Source organism: Rhagoletis zephyria, unplaced genomic scaffold, assembly GCF_001687245.7.
Source record: "Rhagoletis zephyria isolate East Lansing unplaced genomic scaffold, Rhagoletis_zephyria_1.1 Rzeph_scaffold_00088, whole genome shotgun sequence".
NCBI classification, from domain to species: domain Eukaryota; kingdom Metazoa; phylum Arthropoda; class Insecta; order Diptera; family Tephritidae; genus Rhagoletis; species Rhagoletis zephyria.
In genome coordinates this window covers 70,700-83,716 of record NW_016157172.1, presented here as the reverse complement: position 1 = coordinate 83,716, position 13,017 = coordinate 70,700, and the positions used below count along the sequence as shown (strand labels likewise).

General features: G+C 33.0%; 1 protein-coding gene and 1 long non-coding RNA gene across 2 annotated transcripts in view; both read right to left on the bottom strand.

Annotated features, from left to right (window-relative positions):
• The window catches only part of LOC108374380 (uncharacterized), a 70,923-nt gene extending 61,538 nt beyond the window's left edge, over positions 1-9,385 (bottom strand). The window contains exon 1 of the mRNA XM_017630366.1: positions 9,040-9,385. The gene's annotated coding sequence lies outside the window, so the exon portion shown is untranslated. The remainder of the gene's footprint in view (positions 1-9,039) is intronic.
• Positions 9,386-9,573: 188 nt separating this feature from the next.
• LOC108374462 (uncharacterized) lies at positions 9,574-10,777 on the bottom strand. The gene is made up of 2 exons (XR_001849046.1): positions 9,821-10,777; positions 9,574-9,761 (listed from the first exon to the last, which is right to left on the bottom strand). It is a non-coding gene; the product is annotated as an uncharacterized LOC108374462 (long non-coding RNA).
• Between the last annotated feature and the right edge of the window lie 2,240 nt (positions 10,778-13,017).

The window sequence follows — 13,017 nt, the reverse complement described above, 5'->3', positions numbered from 1 at the left end:
TGAAATTTATGTATGAAACTGTGACTGTGTATGTAAGAAAAAGTTAAATGTTGTCTATACATAACAACACTGCCAGTCTTGTGTATGGGCTAAAAAGACTTGATCGTGTCTCAGCATTTTCTAAAAAGTTATTCGGATTTCATTTTATGACCTATTAAAAGTCAGAACACTTGTTGAATTACACAAAATTATAAATTCCAAAGAGCCTAGACTTCAATTTCTCCAATCATCGGGGTCCTAACTTTTAGTGCTCACCAAATATCGAACCTTTATATCTGAACGTCAGTTTTTTATCAATTCCATACGTCTTTGGAACTCTCTTCCTATTAGGTTAAGGAAACTAAAAATCCACTGCTTTTCAAAAAACAGTTAACTAAGTGTTATAGCAATGAATGCAATTAATATATAATTTGGTTCACTCTGTGTGTACCTGAAATTCCTACTTATTATTATATACATTTTTTCTTTATATTTCTTACCTATTATTATTTATGTTTTCTTCTGTTTCCTCCGCCCTCTCCCTCTTTTCCAAATATATTCTAAATTTTCATACATTGATTAATTTGATTATATGTATCATATAGTTACATATGTTATTTTAGATTTAATCAACAAATTGTAAGCACGTAACTAGCGCTATAAAATGACTGTAAAATTGTTGTGTTAGGATAAAGCAATAAATGAAAATGGAAATTAAATAGTTAAAAAACATGTTGATGAACTATGTAGCTTCTGACCACCGATTTTGAAACTAGGGAAAAAAATTTTAAATTACTATTTTAAATAACGTGCTAGACACCATAATAGCTCAATTAAATTCACAGTTTATACTTAGATTTATTTATACTTATCACCTTGTTCTGCCTGAATTGGCCCTGACATTGACTGCTCACCAATTATGTGAATAAATTAATTTATTAATTATGTTATTAATTATGTTATAATATTATAACTAAAGATGCAATGCTAGAATGCGACATTACGGGAGTTTTAACCGCAATTTCATTATTTCGTACAATACCTGACAGTTCTGCAACAGCCGAAAAATCATTCAACAAATTAAAAATAATCAAGACCTGTTTAAGGAATGGTGTGGAAAAGGGCCGTATCAAGTCTCGATTTAACGCTATTTATTGATGATTTTATAAAAAATAAAGCCAGAAAAAGATTGTAAAATAAATTGTTAAAATAAAACCGTCTACCTCACTTCATTGTCTATTGTTTACTAGCATCCGCCCCTAACTTCGTTCTCCTGATATTAAAATTATCCAATGACTTTCTTCCCTCGGACAATGTTGCCGCGGCAAAAAAATTAAATATACACAAAATCGTTAAAAAAATTTACCAAATCCAATAAAAATTAAGCTACTTATTTAATTAATTAGGGCTTTTCTTACCAAGCTTGGTAAATTGGTTATAGAAATAAAAAATGAGCAATTAAATAAGTAAACGGAATCTAAGGCTCAGTTTTGTTGTCAAAAGTAATGATTTTATAGTCTAACAGTTGCTTAATTTGAAAACTTTTACCTACACATTCCTTCAGGCTTTCAACATATACCCCTATAATAGTTAGCTGTACTTGCGCTAGTTTTTTGAATGCATGCATAAAACAAGCTTGGTATCATGTTATCCATAATGTGCATGTTGATCTTGTCACACAAATGAAGAGACCTAAAGTTCTAGGTCAATTCCGAATTGCAACTGGTTTTTATGAGGTTTGCAAATGCGACGAGCGCGGATCGGGAGATGCGTAGAGCAACATTTTTCGGAACTTTATACTTGATCCTAAAATAAAATTGGAAAATTGATTGAAATGGTAACTCATAGTCAGAAATGAATTTTTGAGGAAAATTATCCTTTTTGAATATTTTAATCAAAAAATTGGAGAAACGTAGAAAAATTTGACATTTTAACAGGCAGGAAAAAATTAATAAATTTACATACAAATATACCTGTGTTCGTATGGAAAAGTAGCTTATGTCGAAAGGCTGGTATCTTCTAGAAGTAAAAGTTAACAAATTTTAATTAACTAAGTACCTGTACATACGTTCCGATTTTTTTTATTAAAAAAATATCAATACTTCATAAACGATGACACTTTTATAGCAAAAGTTTTGCTTATTAGGGAGCTCACCCCCGACCTACCTTCTCCTTAAGTTTGTCTTGTCTACATACATATCTATCGCATGTTTAATAATATAGAGATATAATCCAAAATTTACGTTTTTAGAGATATTACAATACAATTTATAAGCTTGGTGAAGAGAATATGTTCAGTCTAACAGATGACTAAACTTCCTGAAAATCGTGAAGATATGTGTCTTTCCATTTGTCTTTTGGTATACTAACTGTATGAATTGATCAAACTGCGTTTCCCACAAAATTTAAATTTCGAAATAATTCTGTATATTATTAAACGTGCGATATGGTCGATTCTACGGCAATTTAGAATTTTTGTAATGTGGCCAATGCTTTTTTCAGGCTTATAATAGGGATGGGTAGTGGGGGGTTGAAATTCGATTTTTTCCGAATTTCCAACATTGCCCAACCATTCGATTATTCGATTCGAAATTCGATTTAATTCGAATTTTTTTGAATTTCGCAAAATTTTTTTGAAGTGAAACTTCTTAGTCGAGTTTGGAGATGTTTGCGTAAAATATTTAACACCAAGTCATAAAATCGGCATCGTTCAATTTAAAAAAATTAGGAGTCGAATTGAATTCTTGTCCTTTGGGTCTGCAACATAGTTTTAGTTCTATGAAAAGGGTTGCCACAGATTAGAAAATCAAATTCAAATAATCGCTTCCACAGATGTTTGCGTTTAATATTTAACACCAAATCATAAGATCTGTGTCAAATGAAATGTAGATGTGTAACATGGTTTTAGTTTTGTGCCATATGTAAGAAAATCAAAATTAAATTATTTAATAAGTTAAATAAATTACTCTAATATGGGTATCAATCGAAATGGTTTTGAATAAACTTTATTTTTTAATAACATTTTGGAGGGTTGCCACCTGTTTGAAAAGTCGAATTTATTTAAAAAAGTTTTGTATTTAAAATACTATGCAACAATTAAAATATTTTTGAGGTGCTTGAGGAGAGTGTGCACCTGTTTAAAAAGTAAGTCTAAAATTACACTGTGCGACAGCCGAAACCAGCCCACATTTTCTGAATGTCTACCCATCCAAACGCTCGATGGATTTGCCAAAGTTAGCTCGTATTTTTATTTTATGGCCTACTAAAGTTTTCATATCTCCGCCTAAGTAGTTTTCAAAAAAGTCGAAAAAATAGTTAAAATAAATGTCTGAGCGAAATTAAGGGTTAAGACATATATATTAAAATTTCTTGGGAAATATTTTCGTAGAACATTTTAACCCCTTAGCTCCCGCCTAAAACGGTCATATTTGACCCTTACTTCAAGAAATCTCGCAAAAAGCGAATTTGGCAGATCGTTTATGGATTGATATATTCTAAAAAATTATTCTCCGGAAAATTTTACTAGGGGTCTTCTCAGGCAAAAGCTTCATGCTACTAACGTAAAAGCCTCTAAAAATTTAAAATAAAAAATCAACAAAGAAACTAGTTTTTTTTTATAAAAAAAATTTTAAAATTGTGTTTGAAATAACAGTTCCTTCTTGGCACAGATTTTTTGTTTTTATGCATCAGATCGAAAAAAATTTATTTTTTTCCTTGAATCCCTAAGACAAATGGAGTGCCACACACAGTGATGGCAAATTTAGTCAGAAAGAAAAAATTTTAAGAGTTGATTTTTTGGAAATAAAGATGAAATTTGATTATTTTTGGGAAAATTCGATTTTATCCGAATTTTAACAACACAAAGTTCGATTTCGAAAATTCGCCATAATGGAGCTAAACTTCGATTAAAATTCGAATATCGAAGCTTTGAATATCGAATTTACCCATCCCTAGCTTATAACTTTAAACTTTAATAACAAATGATCTGTCAAACAAATTTTTTCACAGAAACGCTGACTTACTTTGGGTTTTGGCGTTCTTCGCAAAAAATTGTTTAGCAGAACATTTGCTCTTAAAATAATGAGCCTGAAAAAACACTAGGGGTCTTCACATCGAGCTTGGTACTCGGTAACTCGATGTTCAGTAATTTTTCAAATAATTTTGCCCCATGCACTTTTGTTTGGGTAACATTATTTTACAGAAGCAAAATACGTGGGGCAAATGATCGAACGGTAACTCGGTGTTCGGTGTCACAGAAACAAAATGCATGGGGCAAAATGATCTAACACCGATAACCATACTGGCAACTATACAAAACTTTTAATTTCCTGTAGAATGATCACGTTTAAAAATTCCGATCGCCAAGAAAAATAGCTAGTCAAAGAAAGCGATGTCGAATGACACCTTTTGCAAACTTCGGAAACCCATTGATATCTCTTGTAGAATATTTATTGAATTGGCTATTTGAAATAAAAAAAGTTTCCAAAATCTGTCACTTGTGCCATTGCTAATCATTGCTGACGATATGTTTGAATCTAGGTGTACATAAGTAGGTACGTACATATGCATACATATGTTATTTTTCTTTTCTGCACTACAGTGGCCGAAAAACACAAGGAAATGACATTCAGAATTATTAAACTGTCTGAAAATGGTAAAAGCAAGAAGCAGAACTGACTGGCATGCACAAGTGCAACGAAAAATTGTAAAGAGGCAGATAAAATCTTTCCGAATTGCTCGAATTGTTTTGAAAACATAGACGTTCATAGAAAAATATGAAGGTGCCCCACCATTTATACAAAAATGGGTTGGAATGTGTGAAAAAACCTTGTAGTAGGTCTCTGGCGAACCATACAGCTGATGTATTTTGTAATGAATTTCCAATTTAATTTCGAAGCAAATCGGTTTCAGATTTTTGCAATAACTGTCATATTTGTCCTACGAAATGAATTTCATCTGCCCAGCCTGTCGTAAGAAACAAATAAGTAAGTATAAAGTTAAGGCGAATCTTATTTTTCTAAGCTCTGTTTAGTGGCACGGTTATAGCTTTTGGTGGTAAGAAGGACTGAGTATAGCTGTCGCAAAGACTAGTTCGTAAAAGTCCAGATAATAAGTTAGAAAAGGGAGTCTTACGCTTAGTGTTTATATCTATTCGAATATATAAAAGTATGGGCAGGTTGCACACGCTCTCCAAAAGTGTATTGACTCAAAATCTCAGGAAACGCAACAAACATTTTTGAGCACATGCTATGCAAATGGAGTACGAAGTCTTGTATGTGCCTTTTGCAACAAATTGAAATAAAATGCTGCGTCAGGCTTTTATTTAAAGTTGAATGCATACAAGTATATTACTCATTTACCTCAATAGTGTCATACTTAGCTCAAAAAAGGGAAACTCGAGAAAAACGGATTTACAGTTTTGAATTTACATATACTCTCATAGTCTGCTGGGTATGTTCACCAGTACGCTCGGCTGCAAGCGGATATCTGTCTTGGAGCAAGCGGCTCGCTATGTATGTAAACGTGTATCCAGTTGAAAACAACTCATCCTGGCAATGGTTGTGTGCTGGAATTGGGACCCGCAGGTAAATACGCCTTCCAATTAAAATATCAGACTGCCCCCCACCCCCAAACGTTGACGATCCTCGCTCACGAAATAAGGACCATGATTTACGCATATTTACTTTGAATATCCGGACCCTCTATAGGGGAGGTGCCGCTATCCAATTGCTGGATGTCCTCGCAAGATAAAGGGCTGACATCTGCAATCCAGGAAATGCGATGGACGGGACACATCTGCATGAAATATGCAGCTGCTGACATCTACTACAACTGCCATGAGACAGCGCACAAATTTGGTGTGGGATTTGTGGTTGGGAGGGGACTACGACACCTCGTCTCAAGGTTCACTTGCATCAGTGGACGAATCGCCATAATCCGCACCAAAGCTAAATTCAACAACATAAGCCTCATTTGTGCGCACGACGGAGGAGAAGGAGAGCTTAGAGAAACCCCCACCAAAATGTTAAAATCGTTCTGGGATATTTTAATGCCAGACACCATCATCGAAACATCCACAAAGCCGTTAGGGTGTACCCTTATCAAAGAACGACGAACTAAATTGTTCATGTTGTGACGTACGGAAGATACGCTTCGAGTGTTCTTGATATGCGTTCTGTACGAGGATCCAACATAGACTCGGACACTACCTTGTTGCAGACAAGGTCCGCATGCGCCTCTGTGCATTAAAGAACGTAAGGCGAATTTATACAAGGTGGTATTACTGGCGAATTTAGATTACAACAACAATAACCACAAGTATTTGGATGTTATATCTCAATTCGCCCCAAAGTTTACATGCATTTTGTTTTTGCTGTTGATGGGTGTGCTGTCAAATCAGTAACAGCAAAAAACAGAATACATGGAAGGGGGAGAAACCAGCTGATCTTACAACACCACCTTATATGAATTCGCCTCGGAAGAACGTGGGTCAGGAAAAGCGGCGAAAGTTCGATGTCGATAAGCTGCAGCCGCAACAGACAGTCGAGAAATTTCGCAATCGACTCTCAATCCTACTTAAGCAAGAAACTCTTCGTCGACCGGATATAAATGAGCAGTGGGATTCTATCTCCCTAGGGATGCGCACGTAAAAGATACATCGGAGTTTTCCAGAAGCCACGGAACTGGCTATAGTGTTACCGCTGAAAATTTTTCGAAAGTCGCAAAAAAAGTGTCACAGCCGAAAAAAAGTGTCTTCAAGTAATTCAAATCTTTTATACCATGTATATAAAGAAACTTTTTGAGGCATATTCATAGTCGAAACAAAATCGACTCTTGGGCAAGTTATAGCTTTTTGACATAATTTTCAATAGAATCTGTCAAAAAACCTGCAACTTGCATTAGACTCTACTTTATTTTATCTATGAATATGCCGCATTATTTTTAATAAATTGCTAATGGAGATCATTTTCTGCCAAAAAAAAATTCTATTAAAATAGAAACCTATTGTTGAAGGATATATTAAAAATACGCAATATGCATATTTTGCATTTACATATTATGAAAAGAAAATTGCAGTTAAAAAAGTACTTACATCAATATAACTCAAAAGCAGCATTAGTAGATAACAATTGTTACAACAAAGTTTAGCCTTTTAAGCTTGTATATAAATTATCGCAGATAATTTGTTTGTACCGGGAGCTACGAAAATGAATTTTACACAAATAACTTGGGGAAATTTTCAAATCAGCACACAAAAAAATTTTGGTCATATAAGTATTGTGTCTTAAACGATAGCTCTCAGAGGCAAAAATTATTAAATTTTAGTCTGTGCGTTAACGGATTTGCTCAGCAGAAAATGCATCAGATGTACCAGTGCAGTATCTTTGTAATTCCACGCTTTTTAGCGAGCTATAGATAGCATTTTCGATTTGATTTGACTTTAGGGCTATTTGAATCTGCATGGTTTTTTGAGTTCATATGTATGCCAAATAATATAAAATATGTAAAGCCAAATCGTGAAATTTGAACTTTTTATTCGTATGAGTGTTTTGTTTTTGTTATTCCACCTAAACCGCAATAGTCTCCATTTTTTTCTCTTCGGTATTCAGTTTGCAGTTTGTAAATTTCTGCTAGGCGGAGAACATTGTTAAAAACTAATTGTCCTTTAAAAGGATATATTAAAAAAACTATAAAAAATATTTTTTTTTTTATTTTACATAAGTATACTAAAATTTAGTCAATTATCTTTCATTCGTGGTATTTTTTGTTCAATTTATTTACATCGTCGAAGAACAATGAATTAAAAAAAAAAAATTATCTTCAACTTTTTTTTCGAAGACTTATTTTTGACTCTGAGAGCTATCGCTAAAGACACAAAGCATATACTTATATGACCAAAATTTTTTTGTGTGCTGATTTGAAAAATTCTGTACCAAATGCTAAGCTACTACTAATTGCTGCTATTTCTGGACATTTTTTCGGACAAATTTTGACATAATAAAAAGGATGAAATCAGTCAAAATCTTGCCAGAGATGTAAATTTTAAGCGCCTTTGAAAAGTAGGTAAATACTAAAAGCATTTTTAAATATGTAAGAAACAAAATATTTTTTATGAAAAAATTATCAAAATGTGTATATACAATTTTTAATCAAAGAAAAGGGACAAACAAAATATGTTTGGGGTCGATGTTATCTCATGTTGACACAAAAACATCAGAAAAAAAACTTTCCCCTTATTCGGTTTATACATAATTTTTTAGACATATTGCAATTTTTTTGCTCTTTTTAACATTTTTCAAGGTTTATTTTAAAATTTTTTAAGATTTAGAACGCTTTATGGTCTAAGTACACTTCAGATTTATATTCAGCGGATCAAAATACATAAGAATTATGCTTGGTTTAGATTAATACATTTTTTTTATTACCAATTATCCCATTTTAGCTATTTTTACAATTTACTCGATATTGAAGGGTGTACGGCCCAAACTGACTTAAAATTCGGATTCAGGGGGTCAAAATACATGCCGGTAGGTAGGTGGTGTCGGATGTACAAACAGCTTTTTTTTGTGTGTGTCGGTGTAATCAATCAAAAAGGGAATTTTGGATTCTTACTTAGTAACGGCCTTTTGTATTTCAGCGACTATGTGAGATAGGGCCTTTCTATATTAAGGTAACGATATGTATGTGCTATGTATGTTCATATGCATTTACATACATACATACATATCGTTGTTTAAAGTACAAAACCGCGTATCAAGATAATGCAAGACCGCGTATGTGAGGTTGCAGCAATTATTTTATACAGAGAAAAAACACTCATATTTAGAACGGTTCTCTTTTTTACAAAGCAATCACATTTCTGGCTAGTATATTTGAGGACCAATAGATAAGGCTTGAGCCAAGAGCTTGTGTGAGCAAATCCAAATTTTGGCAAAAATGTCAGTTACGCGGTTTTGTAGAATGACAATACGCAGTTTTGTACTTAAAACGACGATATGTACATATGTATCTAAACAGGGAGAAGTGTGTATATTGTTGTATTAATAATGTTGTACTTACAAACAAATAAAGTCCAACGGGCTTGTGTAAAAGTATATGTCCAAATACTATTTTTAATTTGCTCCTGCTTATGCTATTTGAATTCACGTTAATTTGCCCGTTATTATTAATTTAAGTTTTTACCGAAATAGTATAATTATTTAATTTTTCATTTATAAAGACGCGTAAAAAGGCGATTAGTGAAAATAATAGCTATTATTACTATTATATATATGTCTAAACTTTTTATTTCTTTTTGAAAGAAGTGCAGTTGTTAAATTAAGATAATCACAGATTTCAATTATTTTTCAATTAGGGGTTTTGTCCTTAATCTTTGTTATAATTTTTTATATATGTAAGTATTATATATTGTTTTTTAAATAAATTTTTTATTTATTTTTGTAGTTAAATTAAAAGCTTATTCTTTAATTTTAGTTTTGTCCATATCATAACGTTTTGAAATTTATATTTATTAGTTGGGTCGGCCTTTTCAGTTGGAGATGACGGGAGGCGAATCTTGTTTTAAGTCAAATATGATTAAATTTTTGCATGTTCAAATAATATTTAATATTTAGATTTATAATTATATAACGGATATATTTTTAATTGTTGATTACACAAATTTCGTACATTTCCGTCGATTTAGTTTTTCAAATTCTCAACTATAAACTCGCTTTATTTGAGCGGATATTACGCCTTGTGTTGCCCCCCGGAGCACCTCCACCGGCCAAACCCCGTTCAAACTGAAACGATTATTTTAGTATTCTATACAGTTAAATGTCTATTTATACAAACACTTTACCGAAAGTAGTCCTATAATTATTTCAATAGTTTCTTTAAGCACGAGCACGTCTTTATTTTTATTAATTATTTGACCTTTCGGTTTATTCTTGTCTGCTATGAATTTTTCAATATCCGTCCGAGCAGACTTCTCGTGCCAATAATAATGGTCTGCTTATGATGAACAATTCTATCGCCAGCTTGCTTAGGCTTTTGTCGTATTCGTATTTTGTTGCAGTTGCCGTAACAGCTGCTGCAAATGCGTTGTTGTCGCCGTCGTTGTTGTTGTACCTTTTTGAGATTACTATATGCGACTTTTCCTTGTGTGCATTGGCGAGCAGCCGCCACTCATATGGGTAGGTATGTACGTATGTATATATATAAAAGGTAGGTAGTCACACGCCGTGGAATTTATTCACACGAGCCTCTGTTGTTCGCGTTTTCCCTTTCCGAATTCTTGTGTGGGTTTTATCGAATTTTCAGTGCTGCGCACTGAACACACAATTAAAGTGGAAGAAAATCTCACAGACTCTGGCAATCAATCGATTTTTATTTTAATATCTTTCTAATGGTGAAAAGTTAATGATTTAACGGGGTTTTAGCAAATTTTGGTATTCGAATTCGTCCCAAAAAGCTCGTTTTGCTTAATTTCCTTCCCAATCGATGAAATGATTCATTCAACTCACAACCAGCTCAAATTTAAATAAAGTTTTTCTAAAGACAATATTGATAACAATATTTTAGCACACTTTAACCGCCTATTAATTTTCCAGTTTTGCAACTTTCATCGAGGTTTCAATGCACACGGACTTAAATAATGCTGTGTTGTAAATCCCAAATATGAGGATGTTTAGCTGCTTCTTGCACTATTAACTGCCGAATTATTCGGGAACTCTTGTGGCGACTGGCGACTGACTCGAACTGTTCGTTTGGCAAGGAGCAGATGTTGCATGTAGGCTCTTTGGCGTGCGAGATTGTTACATTGCGCTGCCGCATTCGTTGCGTTTGCTGCACTGTTATTCGCTCGTTCTCGTCGTTTATTCTCAAAACTTACAGTAGTTTGGCTGCTGCTACTGTTATCTTTTACTGCTATTTGCAGAGACGTTAGGCTGTTGAAGTCAGGTGTACGGCTTAAATGACTTAAATACGTATGTATGTACATACGTATGTACATACATAGGTTGCACAAATTTTAACTCGCGCATCCAAATTCTCCAACACGAACGTATTAAAAAAATTCTTTTTTGAACTCGGCAGGCAAATATGTACATTAGACTGCATCACCAAAAAAATACAAAATCTATTATATTTTAAAACGTCCACCAAAATATTTCGGAAAAATATTAAGATTGAAGCGAGCTGGACCGATTTGAAAATACCTCCAAAAATGAAGTTTTTATGAATAAAAATAGTTTCTTAAAGAACTTTTTGAAAAAGTCTTTTCAACGGAATCATAATACATAATGAGATTTTTGGTGCAGTTTTTTTTACTTTTTTCAAATATTGATTTACGAAAGACTTAAATAACTGGACCAAAACTATTCTGATTTAGACTTATGGGATCTCTGTAGAAAGGTACTTTCCCTCTATTTTTATTTATGTGCAAAAAAAAAAGTCATTCGTGTCCCAATTTTTTTTTTTTTTCAAATACCAACACATCTTAATTCAACTTTGAATGACGTTCGTTCATCTTACCTTTCTCTTTCACCTTTTCAATGAGCTTATTTATTAGCAAAGAAGAGTTTAGGTTCAGTTATTAAGTTTTTCTTATATGTACCAATCTTCGATAAAAGTTAAAAAACAGCATCAAAAATCTCATTATTACGATTCCGTTCAATTTTTTTTTTTTTTTAATATTCTTATGTAAATTTTGTAAGCTTAAACCGTTTTGTCATTTGAGGGAATTTTTTCATACAAAACTCCATTTTTGGAGGTATTTTTAAATCGGTCCAGCTCGCTTAAATCTTAATATTTTCCCGAAATGTTTTGGTGGACGTCTTAACATATAATAGATTTTATAATTCCAATGGAAAAATAGTACCGTTTTTTTTTGTATGGGGAGTGATGCAGTCTAATGTACATATGTACATATCGTTACCTGAAATGCAAAAAGACGTAACAACATCGCAACTGAAATGAAAAAGTCGTGACTAACATTTTTTTTTATAAAATGATGTTAGGAGTTCTGATTCGATGAAATCTATCATATAAATCAAAAAGTGAATTTTGAATTTTTTATTAGTTATGAGTTTTTGCATGTCAGCGATGATGTTGTTTCGTCTTTTTGCATTTCAGGTGACGATATGTACATGCATACGGCCAGCAAAAAATCGGTAATCGCTTTTAACGGTAACGTGCTCTTGCCTTTAATGCCTTCTAATTTGTTTCACTTCTTTTGGGCATTGCCGGTAATGCAAAGTAGAACGGCCTACAATATTTTTTTTCGCTTTCTTGATTCATTACGTGGAATGCAAGGTAGAATGCATCATCGTAATCAGCTGAAAGATTGAACTAATACCCAAAAATTCTTCTTCTCCCGTTACTTTCTGTGGAAATTTCCATTGCATAAAAATCATGTTTAATTTACATCGAAGCTGAAGTCAGTCAATAAAGTGAAGTACATATGTGGGGATGTACAATTTTAAGTTTAATTAAATATGTATGTACCGATTTTTAAGTGAGATCTAAATACATACTATATGTATGTATGTATAAAAACTGATTTATAACGAGTAATTTTTAGCAAAAAAAAACCGACTAAAAAAAATACATATATATTTCATGATCCAATGATCGGATCTAAACCAGATAAGTATGGGACCACCTCTGAGACACTACCTTTCCGATGCAAAAAGAGTTATCGAAATCGGTTGACGTGGTCCAAAGTTATGCGGTAACATACATAAAAAATACAAATATAAAATAAAAAAATTAAAAAATATTCCGACGAACTGATAACCTCCTCCTTTTTTGGAAGTCGGTTAAAAAGTTTAATTACAAATAATCAACGAGAAATATGTATATGCCAAAGAGTCAAAAGGTGTTCACACGCGGCGATTTGCGTTCAACATTTGCGTACAACTCACGCAGGGTTGCACGAAAAAAAAGTTGAATGGCTAAATGTTTCCTGGCGACCAACTTTGTTGAAAGCGATTAGTTAAAAGGCCGTTCAACCAAAAGTAGAATGCAAAGTTGAACAATGCAAACGCCTTTTTATGG